The sequence below is a fragment of the Macadamia integrifolia genome, chromosome 11, assembly GCF_013358625.1.
Source record: "Macadamia integrifolia cultivar HAES 741 chromosome 11, SCU_Mint_v3, whole genome shotgun sequence".
In the NCBI taxonomy this organism is placed as follows: Eukaryota; Viridiplantae; Streptophyta; class Magnoliopsida; order Proteales; family Proteaceae; genus Macadamia; species Macadamia integrifolia.
Genome location: NC_056567.1, coordinates 15,137,750 through 15,149,789, shown reverse-complemented (window position 1 = coordinate 15,149,789; position 12,040 = coordinate 15,137,750). Strand labels below are relative to the sequence as shown.

At 41.5% G+C, this 12,040-nt stretch overlaps 1 protein-coding gene across 1 annotated transcript in view; it reads left to right on the top strand.

Moving 5' to 3' along the window:
- The window catches only part of LOC122094251, a 30,173-nt gene that overhangs the window by 3,993 nt on the left and 14,140 nt on the right, over positions 1-12,040 (top strand). The window lies entirely within an intron of this gene.

The following is a 12,040-nucleotide window of genomic DNA, read 5'->3' as shown; positions in this document are numbered from 1 at the left end:
TTGTGGATATGCTGTCAAAGACCGATTAGATTATTTTTGAGTCAAAGGATGATGTATTCATTGAGTTCTCTGTTTATCAATATTTTAACGGTGCTTGTTGTGAAGTGCTTGATTCCCCTCAACATATTATTAAATTGGGTCGAGGTTGGTTAAAAGAAAGACATGGCATTGTTGATCATGACAAAAATTTGTGCACCATCCAGCCTTTCCACATGTGTAGAAAATTTGTTCTTCATGGATTGGTAGACTCAAAGAAGGTGGTCCCGACTCCCAATATTGCAGCCACAAGACAAATCAAATGAGCCAATACAAGTGAAAGACCATCCAGTTGTGGAAGCAATAAAGGCATAGAAAAATGAAAAGATCGTGGATCAAGTAATTGATGGACATCAGTATAGAACCACCTATCCCCCCTCATGAGTTTGTTCTCCCCCATGATTTTTCGGACTTGAATGCACCTCCAAAACTATATATCTTGGATTTTATTCGCGGCGTAGATAAGGAGCACTTCACCCTCGCTCATGAGATTTTGTTGTTACCCTTCTTCAAACTCATAGACAAGTTTTTTCTCAACACTGAGGGAGTTGATGCAGATGCATGCCCATAGACCAATCCATACCCTTCTGGGTTTCCTGATAAAGATGAAATTGATTCATATTGGTTTTAGGTCTAGTGGATTTTAGAAATTTACTTTATTTAGGAAGATTTTGTCTTTGCTTTTATTTTATTCACTTTATTTTAAGAAGTTGGATTTCATATAGGATTTAAAGAGTCTTAGAGTATCTGTTTCCTTAGTTATGGTAGTTTCTTATTTTAGTTGATTTATTTTTCTATTTATTTTCTTTTCCTATAAATTGGTTGTAATTGATGGAGAACTTATATTGAAAATATGAATAGAGTTCAGTGTTTGTGAAGCCTCCGGGCGTGTGTGCGCTTCTTCTTTCCCCCTTTCTTAGTGTGATTTCTCCCTTTCCCCTGCAAATTTGAGTTTTTTCAGGGATTTCTTCCCTTCCCCTACCGACCCTCCATCATGGGTAGCAAGTATTTGCTATGGTCTTGCTCCTACTACCTGTCTATTGCTAGCGTGGATATGATGGTTATCTTATAGGTACTATTGCTCGCGCTACTGCTACTGGCAAGTTTTAAAGTATATCCGATACAATATGGTACCCTCCAATACGTATCTTAAATTTAGCCGACCGTTATTGATACTTTAATCTGTGAGTGCTGGTGCCCCTGAGGACATATGGGATGCTGCCAACTGTATGGTTATGTCCTATCTATTGCTAGGGGCTATTTATTGCTTGTTGGTGCTGCCCTTATCTAAAAACCTATGAAGGGAATGTATTCTCAAGTGGGTGTTAGTGCCCAGTGCTTTGAATTGAAAAAGCAGCTTAATAGAGCTACTCAGGAGGATCTCACAGTATCCTAGTACTACTTTGAACTGTGTGGAATGTGGGAAGAAATTGATTACTATGACACCTATCAGCCGGTCTGTGCTATTGATTTTGTAGGTTTTAATAAGTGTGAGGAGATACTCATGTCTATGACTTTTTGGCAGGGTTGAATGTGGAATATGATCAGATTAGGGCTAATGTGCTTAATCGTGATTTCCTCGCTAGTCTTATGCAAACCTTTTTCTCTAATTCATACAGAAAAAAATTGTCAAATTGAGATGCTCTATCTTGTTTCTTAAGATCACTCCACCCTACTTTCTACACAGGGTTCTACTGGTCAAATTGCTGGTTTTGGTGTTAGGACTAATGCTCCTCCCTCCACTGACAGACTTATTGTCTAGTGTGACTACTGTGGTAAGGAGCGCCACACTAGGGAGACATGCTAGGAACTCCATGGGTGATCTACCAATACGCTTGGGTATTATCAAGTCATGAGAAGTCCTCTCAGTGTTAAGCAAATCAGTTTTAAGTTGTTCCCATAGGTTCCTCCTCTAATGACGAGATAACTATGCTATGTCGTATAATGATTCAACTGAGATCCTCCTCTGCTGCTACTACCTCTTCTCTGCCGGCCACTACTACCTCTCACTCTGCTCAGTCAGGTACTGCCTTTTGTGGTCATGGTGCATCTGTTACTTTCTAGGCCTGGATACTTGACTCTGGGGCTACTGATCACATGATCGGGTCGCCCATATTTATTTATTTTTTTCTAAATATTACCCATCCTCAGGTAACACCAAGGTTTGCATACCTGATGGTTCCCTATCCCTTATTGCTGGTATGGGTTCCATTAGGTGCTCACCCTCCATGTCGCTTTCCTCTGTTTTACATATTCCCCAGTTATCTACTAATTTGTTGCCAATTGATAGTATTACTAAAGATCTGAACTGTAAAGTCACATTCTTTCCTACTTATTGTGCATTTCAGGACTTGGTGATGGGGGCAACAATTGACAATGGTAGAATAAGTGGTGGTCTCTATTACCTGGACAATATACCTACACTAGCTCTTCACACATCTTCAGATTTGACACTCTTGGAGCTCCTTAGTTGGGCGTCATCGTTGGGACACCCCCATGGGGCACTTTATATAGATTATTTCCGGCTTTAGTTAAAAATGTACTCAGGACCAGTTTACTTGTGATGCTTGTGTTTTTGTAAAGCAAACTCCTTGTTGTGGTGCTCCTTCCCACAGTAATCACACTTTATTGGAGTCTTGGTAGAGGAGCCACCATACTGTGGGATTACACTAAGGGTTTGAGTGCCAGAGACAAGCTCAGATCTCTCAGTAGGAGTGGCAGAAGGCTATGGAAGCATAGTGGTACGTCAACTGCCCTCAAGTTGGATCACAACATGGGCTTGATCCAAGGTAGGAAAGGGCTCACAACTTAAAATCTAAGACTGCAGCTGATTAGACTTGACCGTAGCTAATCAAACTCCACATTCAGACCTACTAAAAAGTCATACACCTAGATCTTGTCCTCTTGCTTCTGAAAACTGGTGACATCTTCAAGGGTGGAAGGTGTATACTCATAGAAGTCCAGGTCAGTCCAAAGTGTCCACAACTCATAGTAGCACTTTGATAGAGTGAGCCCTCTTTGCCCCAGTTCATGAACCTTCTGAAGAAGCTTAAAGACCTGAGCGTCATTCCCGCCTGGGAAAAGATATCCTGGACAGACTTCTAGATCTTCACAACAGAGTTAAGGAGAAGATAGTGTAGATTGGGGAAATTTGGACTTATGCCATAATGAGCTCAGTCCCCCTTTATTTATAGCAAAAAATAAGTAGTCCTAATAGCAAACTAAGTTCTAAGAGTAGCTTAAGTACAATAATGAAACTATTCATCACTCCCCTTCAAGTTGGTGTATGGATATCGCCATAGTTATCATGGCGTCGCCTAGGCGTCGCCAAGGCGGCGATTTGGCATCCTGGCGGAAAAAGAAGTTCATGGCAATGCTACGATTTATGTGATTCACAAATGGCGGTCACCATTGGCTGATAGGCGTCGTTATGGCACCGCCATGGACGCCAGGTCACGCCTGATTCACTAAGCGATCGATTTTTTATAAAATGCAGGGTGATTTTGATAGGACTACGTTGATTTTTGATGATTTGATGTTGCTTAATGTTGGTTTTATATGTTATAGGGTATATATTGTAGGCTTGTAGCATACTAAATAACTTTAGAAAATAGGGGAAATAAAAAAGTAGCATCATACTAAATAACTTGAAAATAGGGAAAATAAAAAATGACACATGGGCGATTTGACTGCCATGACAACGCCATAATGGGTGATTTATCGCCAAATCGATTAGCCACCCCTCCACCGCCTAGGATCGATTTGACGCCGTGACAACTATGGATATCGCATATACCCAACTTGGACAGAATAAAATAAAAGGTTTTTTACCAAGTCCCTTTGTGAGAACATCTGTTAAATGATCTTCACTCCACACAAAAGGAATACAGATAATGCCTTGCTCTAACTTATCCTTGATGAAATGCCTGTCGATCTCGGCATGCTCAGTACGATCATATAGAATAGGGTTGTGTGCAATGCTGATGGCTGACTTATTATCACAATATAGCAACATCGGCATTTGGACGGACAGACCCAGGTCATGAAGAAGACTGCAACCAAAGTAGGTCGCAAATCCCATGCGCCATAGTTTGAAACTCTGCTTTTGCACTCGATCGAGCCACAACTGACTGTTTTTTACTGTGCCACGTAATCAAGTTACCACCAACAAATATATAGTAGCCATTAGTAGAACGACGATTATCTGGGGAACCTGCCCAATCAGCATCAGTGTATGCCTCAATTCTTATATGATCTGTAAGAGAATAAAATGCCATTTCCTGCGGCAGTCTTCAAGTACCTAAGGATCCGGTTCACAACATCCATAAGTGAGGAATAGGGATCATGCATGTCACCAAACTTGCTGCATAACCTATGTCTGGTCTTGTGTGGGATAGATATATGAGGCTTCCAACTGGCCTTTGATACCAACCTTTAACAACTAATTCACCTTCCTTGCTTTTGAGATGACAGTTAGCCTCAATAGGAGTATCCAGGGGTTTACACCCTAATATACCAGTTTCTGAGAAGAGGTCCAAGGTATACTTTGAGAGAGAACAATACCCTTGGTTGAATGTGCCACCTCAATACCCAAAATTTTTTTCCAGCCTTCCTAGGTCCTTGATCTCAAACTCCTTACCAAGATAGACTTTGAGTTTAGAGATTTCATTTATATCATTGCCAATAACAACTATATCATCCATATATACTATCAAAACCGTGATTTGATCACCCACCCTTTTAATAAATAGAGTATGATTAGCATTGCTCCGAGTAAAGCCAGCTGCTATCATGGCCTTGTGAAAGCGACTAAACCATGCCCTTTGAGATTGCTTTAATCTATATCGAGCTCTCTTTAGTTTCTAGACTAGAGTATCCTGATGGAATTTCCATATACATTTCTTCAGTCAACACTTCATTAAGAAAGACATTGTTTTATATCTAGTTGCTGTAATTCCCATCCTTGGTTCACTGCACAAGAGATGATAACTCGAAAAGTATTCATTTTTGTCACCGGTTCAAAAGTCTCCTGATAGTCAATTGCATAAGTCTGAGTAAAGCCCTTTGCCACCAGTCTTGCCTTGTATCTATCCATAGTCCCATCAGCATTATGTTTGACTGTGAACACCCATTTGTAGCCAATTGGTCACTTTTGCAGGGGAAGAACAACCAGATCCCATGTGCTATTCTTCTGAAGAGCTTTCATCTCCTCATTCATTGCCTCCTTCCACTTAGGTTATGCATTTGTCTCCTGCCAGGTTTTAGGAATAGAAATAGAGGACAAGGAAGATATAAATGCACGATATGATGGGGAAAGAGCATTATATGACCCCACGCTAGAAAGTAGATGCTGGGTACAAGTCCTTTTACCTTTTTATGAGCAATAGGAACATCAAGAGATTGATCAAAAGTAAGAGGAAAGGTTATACCTGGGAGAGAAGACTTAGGATCAGGAAGTGATGGAATAGCAGTGTTAGTGTCCGTTTTCCTTTTTTTGCAAGAGAATACCTGTATCACTGGACCATCTTGTGTTTTTTGCTGAATTTGTTGCTCCCCCTGAATGGGAGCCTCCTGCTCCCCTGAACAGTAACCACTGGGTTAATGGGAGCCTTAAAATCCGTAGTCTTGTTTCAGTATTCCTCTGAGTAGGAACATCATCTATGGTAAGGAAAGGACAATCAAAGGTAGGGAGCTGAATCACCTCTTCACAACTAGATAACTCCCCTTGAAGAGGTGGAAAGTACGCCTCAACCTCACGAAAGATCACACATCCATGGACACAAAGGGCCGTCGAGATGGTGGAAGATAGCACCGGTAGCCTTCTGAGTGGGAGAATAGCCCACAAAAATACACCGGAGTCCACGATGGTTGAGCTTGCTTGGAACTGATGATTACGAACGAAGCAAACACAGCCAAACACATTGGGAGGAACAAAAAATGTAGAGACCCAGATAACTCAATGGGGCTCTTAAAACCAAGCACATGTGAAGGCATCTGATTGATGAGGTAGGTAGTAGTAAGGACGGCCTCACTCTAATAGGGAGCAGGGACCTGCATCTCAAACATCAAGGAGTGAGCAACTTCAAGTAAATGACAATTTTTACGTTCAACCACCCCATTCTGCTTTGGGCATGGTTTAAGGTTTCCACAGATACCATCAAAATTTCCCACATTTCGACAGTATCCCAGGACTCCGATACCAAATACGATGTGACTTTTAAAAGTCACTGGTTCCATCCAATATCGATCAAAATTCCCACATTTCGACGATGTGACTTTTAAAAGTCACTGGTTCCAACCAATATCGATCAAAATTCCCACATTTCGACCGAAATGTGGGAATTTTTGAGTGGACCAATGGGTCAGCTTTTATAAAACCTTTTTAAATGGGAAATCAAGCCTTCTTATTTCAAACTTTCGACCCTCTCCCCCTATTTCTTCTCTATAAAGTGGGAAACTTGGAAAAACACTCTAAATTTTTCCTTTATACCATCTAATCTTTATTCTAAGCTTGGATCTTGCACATTTATGGCAAATCCACCTAAGGAAGGGAGTTGGGACCAAAAAGTTAGATCCCATCTTTCCCAAACCTCATGTGCCATATTTCAAGAGCTCCGATTCATTTGGATATGGTGGTGGGTATGGACAGTATGGTGGATCTTCTACTTCATTTGGACAGCAGAGTTGTTCAGGTGGTGGGTTATCTTTTATTGACAGTATCTTTGGGTATCCATCCAACCTTGTGTGCCAAATCCACATCCTATCACTGTGATTGAGCCATTCCCTAAACTGGGATACCTAGTTGATGTTGATGACGCATCTTATAGATGGGCAGTGACAGACTACCAAAACAATTGGGCCCAAAACATGTCATGGGACTCATATGTGGTGTATTCAGAGGAGCGGGTACGACATCTGCAATGGTATGCAACTCGTGGACTGGAACCGCCAAGACACTCTACTTGGAATTGACTTTTGAGTGTTGAGTGTTGAGAGATAACTCACAATTATGTAATTTTATTATTTATTTTGGATCCTTTGCATTATGTATTATGTAGATTGTATACTACATATAATGTAGACCCTTTGCATTATGTATTATGTAGATTGTAGACTACATATAGTTTAGACTATGTACTTATATAGTATAGTTTTAGACTTTCAGTCAACGACTCAACGTACATTACCAAACCTTAGTTCACCCTATAAGTATGATTGTAGGTGTTTTTTCCATGAGCTAATTATTTGAATGTGTTAGATTGTCTAAAATAGGACGTACAAAAAAAAAAAAAAACATTTTGGGGTTTGAAACCAAAGTTTCCATCCAACCGGGAAAAATTCCTTGGTTTTCTCAAAATTTCCCAAGTTTCGACCAAAATTTCGGTCTCCCAAAGGGTCAAAAACTTGTCGAAACCCGATACCTTAAACTTTGGCTCCGGGGTAACCACACAACTGGTTTGATGGATGATCCCATTATCAACTAGGTATTGAAAAGAACCATCCATGCATTCCTTCCCATTATCAATACACAGTCTTGATTTTAGCATCAAACTATGTACAAACCATGCAATAAAATTCCCGAAAGCACTGAAAAGCTTCACTTTTATGATGCAATAAATAAATCCAAGTAGAATGAGTATTGTAATCAATAAAAGTGACAAACCATCTATAGCCAGAAACAAGACGACGGCAGGGCCCCAAACATCAGAATGAATTAAAATAAAAGGAATAATACTTCTATTATCAGAGAGAGGATGAATAGTTTGAGTTTGTTTTGCCAAAATACACGCACCACAAATAAATTGGTCTATAGTATAGTGTCTAACTAATGCCAAAAATAATCTAGATAAAGTGCCCCATGGGGTTGACCCAGACGTCGATGCCAACCCAAAAGTTCTGAGAGTGCCAAATCGGATGAAGTATCTAGAGCCCATGAGGGACCAATGTCCAGGTAATAGAGACCACCACTCATTCTACCATTGCCAATCGTTGCCCCCGTCACCAAGTTCTGAAACACCTATGAGTAGAAAAGAAAGTGACTTTATAGTTCAAATCCTTGGTAATAGTACCAATTGACAGTAAATTAATAGAAAACTTAGGAACATGTAACACAGAAGACAATGATAATGAAGAAAGGCACTGAATGGAACCCGATCCAGCAATAGGTGAAAGGGAACCATCAGCAACACGAACTTTGGTATTACCTGAAGAGGGACAATAGGTAGAAAAAAAGGTGGGGAAGCCGGTCATGTGATTAGTAGCCCCGGAGTCAATTATCTAGAATTAGGAGGCTACAGATGCACTATGACCACAAACTATAGTACCTTAGTGGAAGAGGCAGTAGCAACAATAGAGGATCCCATATGAGTCAACATACGACGAAGCATAGACATTTCATCAGTAGAGAAGGATGCACTAGTAGTGTGGAGCTATCATAATCAATTGTAGTCTTGGACTGATTTGCCTGGGTGGTCTTCCCACGACCCTGATTACGGCCACAAGAATTGGTAGGAAGTCCATGAAGCTTCTAACAAGTCTCCTTTGTGTGACGCTCCTTGCCACAATAGTCACATTTGACAACCGGTTTGTCGGAAGAGGATGAAGTAGCAGTCCAGGAACTTGAACCAGTAGCGGATATCAGAGCAGATCAATCCTGAGAAACAGGCTATAGCATCTCATATTGGCATTGTTCCTTGGCTTGAATGATGGAATAGGCTTCTGCAAGTGTGGGTGATGATGGATCACGATTAAGCACATTAGCCCTAATTTGATCATATTGCACATTGAGACCGACCAAAAAAAATTAACGCAAAGCTTTTCCTCACGCTTCTTAAACCTAACAACACAAGTCTCACGAATAGGTTGGTAAGTCCTATAATAATCAATCTCATTCCTCAGTTCAAAACACTGGGCACGCTTGCCCACGTTGGAATAGGTGGCCTTAGTGGCCTCCCAGATCTTAGGAGAAAAATCAAGTAATAGATATGTTTGAGCAATAAAATGTGACGTAGAATTAATAAGATAGAACATTACCATCTAGTTGGCAGCGTCCCATTTACCCTGAGTAGGACCCGCAGTAGTAGGACGTTCTGAAGTTCCTGTGAGAAACTCGGCATAACCATGACCAGCAATTGATAGGTAGTAAGACTGAGACCAGATCAGATAGTTGCTCCCATCCAACTTGATGTTGCTACTAGGGAAGAGTGGGAAGAGAGGATAGTCATGACCAGAGGAACGACCCCCTACGTCCTGAGTAACTGATATCCCAGAATCCTTAGACGCCATGGGTGTAGATTCGACAAGCATACCATGTGTGTAGTTGTTTGGTTATTGGGTGCAAAATCCTTTACTTCCTGGTTGGTTCAGGTTATTGGGTTAGAGGTGACGCAAGAGAGGTAGTTGGTTTAGGATTGGGACTATATGTGTGTAGTTGTTTTAGGATTGGGATCGGGGTAGTCTGAATTGGTTTAGGAGTCAGTGATAGGAGATTGTGGTTGGGCTGAGAAGTTGCAGGTTGCGGCGATGGAAGAATGTCAGGGTGCAGTGATGGAGGTTGCTGGTTGCAGCGATGGAAGTTTTGCAGGTTGCGGCAATGAAGGTTGCAGGTTGCAGTGATGGAGGTTGCAGGTTTCTGTGTTGACGGGTTGCAGGTTGCAGGTTGAATGAGGAGTTGCAGTGATAGGTGCAGCGATGGAGGTTTTGCAGTAGCGGTTTGTAGTGAGGGAGGCTTCAGCTTGCAGTGATGGGCTTGCAGCGGAGGAGGCTTCAGCAATGTGGGGCAGTAGTGGGAGGTTTCAGGGCTTGGGTGATGGTATTGGCAGTAGTGGGGCTTGGCAGCAGCGGTAAGGCTAAATCCTGGTGGAAGAAGAATAGAATGGACTGGGTTTAGGGTTTGGATTTGGTGATCAGACTTGCTCTGATACAATGTAGAGTTGGGGAAATTTGGACTTGTGCCATAATGAGCACAATCCCCCTTTCTTTATAGTAAAAAAATAAGTAGTCCTAATAGCACACTAAGTACTAGTCATAACAGAAAACCAAGTACTCAGAGTATTTTAAGTACAATGATGAACTATTCATCAGATAGCCAAGTGAAAGTTGTGGCAACATGGAGTTGACAAGGAAGGCCATAACCAAAGAGTTGGCACACTCCCACTTGTCAATCTCAGCCAGTGGTCGGACGCTTTGAGGTTCCAATGAGGTACCCGTAATAGCCAGAGACTTGATGAAGATGCAGACCGAGCGTGCCCGCATAAGGTAGTTTGTGTCATCAAGCTTGAGGAAAGTTAGGAAGAGTCGTTGTGTCTTCGCCAGTCGAAGCAAACGAGTTGGTAGACATGGTTGCTACTGAAGGGGTTGTGCAAATAGAAGAGACACTAGTTAGAGATAGAAAGGCACCAAAAAACCAAAAAAGGCTAGAAAACCCAAATATCGATAAAAGGTAAAAACCCTAAGAAATTAATTTTGGGGATAGCTCTAGAACAGAGGCCTCAAACGGAAAAGTGGTTGGTACATACCACTGCAAGGATATGGATCACCAATCGCAACAAACTTCAAGACGGTCAGAGCATTGAGCAGGAAAAAAGCATCCTGGCAATAAAAAGCGATTTCATGGGGAAAAACCCTCAAAAATCGATGAAAAAAGGGCCTTGGTGTCTCAGATCATTGTAGAAGAGAGTCTGAGAGTCCAAGGAAAGGATGGATGGAAGCTAGAAACCCTCTTGGTGGGAGGCGAAGATGGAAAGAGGCGCTGGGAGAGAGAGAAACGAGAAAGGGAGAAAGAGATGGAGAAGAGGGAGAGCCCTTAGGGTTTCAGATCCTATGGCTCTAATACCATGTTGGATGGGGTAATGACTTGTGTCAAATATGACACTAGCCCTCTTTATTTATGATAATGGATAGAAAGTTCTAGAGAATTACGAAGACCATTAAACCCCTTAGGGTCCGTTTGGCAATTGACTCTTTCCCTAAAACCCATTACTATAACATTAATCATGGTGGAATCATGGTAGTAGTGAATCACATGCATGGGGTACGGGCATTTCTTTGCTCAAGTGTCCTAATCGCCTGGTCGCCTTTGTTGATAAGGACGTTCTCTTGGCCACTGCTTCGGAAGAGGAGCAGATTACTGAGTTAGTTTGTCTTGAGGTAGAGTGTGAGACTAGTGGACATAGCAATGATAGTGATGGGGTGCAACAAACTTGCCACTTTCTTTGTCCTCTGTTGGCCACACATAAGATCTCTGAAGAGGAGGATTAGCATCGCAATAACATTTTCCTTAGGCGTCTGTGGCTATTTGAAAAAAAGGGTGTAGCATTATGGATGTGAAAATAACTATTCTTTCAAGCATGGTGGCCTAGATATGACTGCCAAAATTGGTGGTAATCCGACGGTTGTATCTTAATATAAAGCATATGCACATAAATAGTTAGTAGCCAAGAGAACAAATGTAATGGCAGAATTGTAAATAAATTGAGTGGTCAAGAGGTGTGGCAGAACTGTAATTAATCAAATATGAGAGGAGAGAGCCAATTGGTACATGGTAAGAACACAAAGGGGATTCTTATGTATTAAGTAAGGAGTGATAGACTTGGAACAAATTTAAAATATGGGACTAATGTGAATAAAAGCTTAAGGGAGGGGTAGTATTGGGAATAAGAAAGAAATTTTTAAAGAAAACAACCCATGACTTGGGTTGTCTTCAACCTTACGGGAAGAACAAGAGGTAGAAGACCAAATTCGCGCAACCGTGGATCGACATTCATGACTTCAAATAGTCGGGAAGTTACTGAAGTAGGATTTCCGGTGGCCATTTGCTGGTTCAGCCTCGCTTTGTGAATCAACATTCAACCACTGAGCCATCGTTGTGTTGGCTTGTTGGACATCAATCTCTTTAGAGAGGACAAAGGCAAAAATCCCGAACAGATCCATGAATCAGTGTCAGCGATTCTCCAGCATTGAGATCATTGCCTTGACAAGGAACGACAACGTCAATAGAACACGG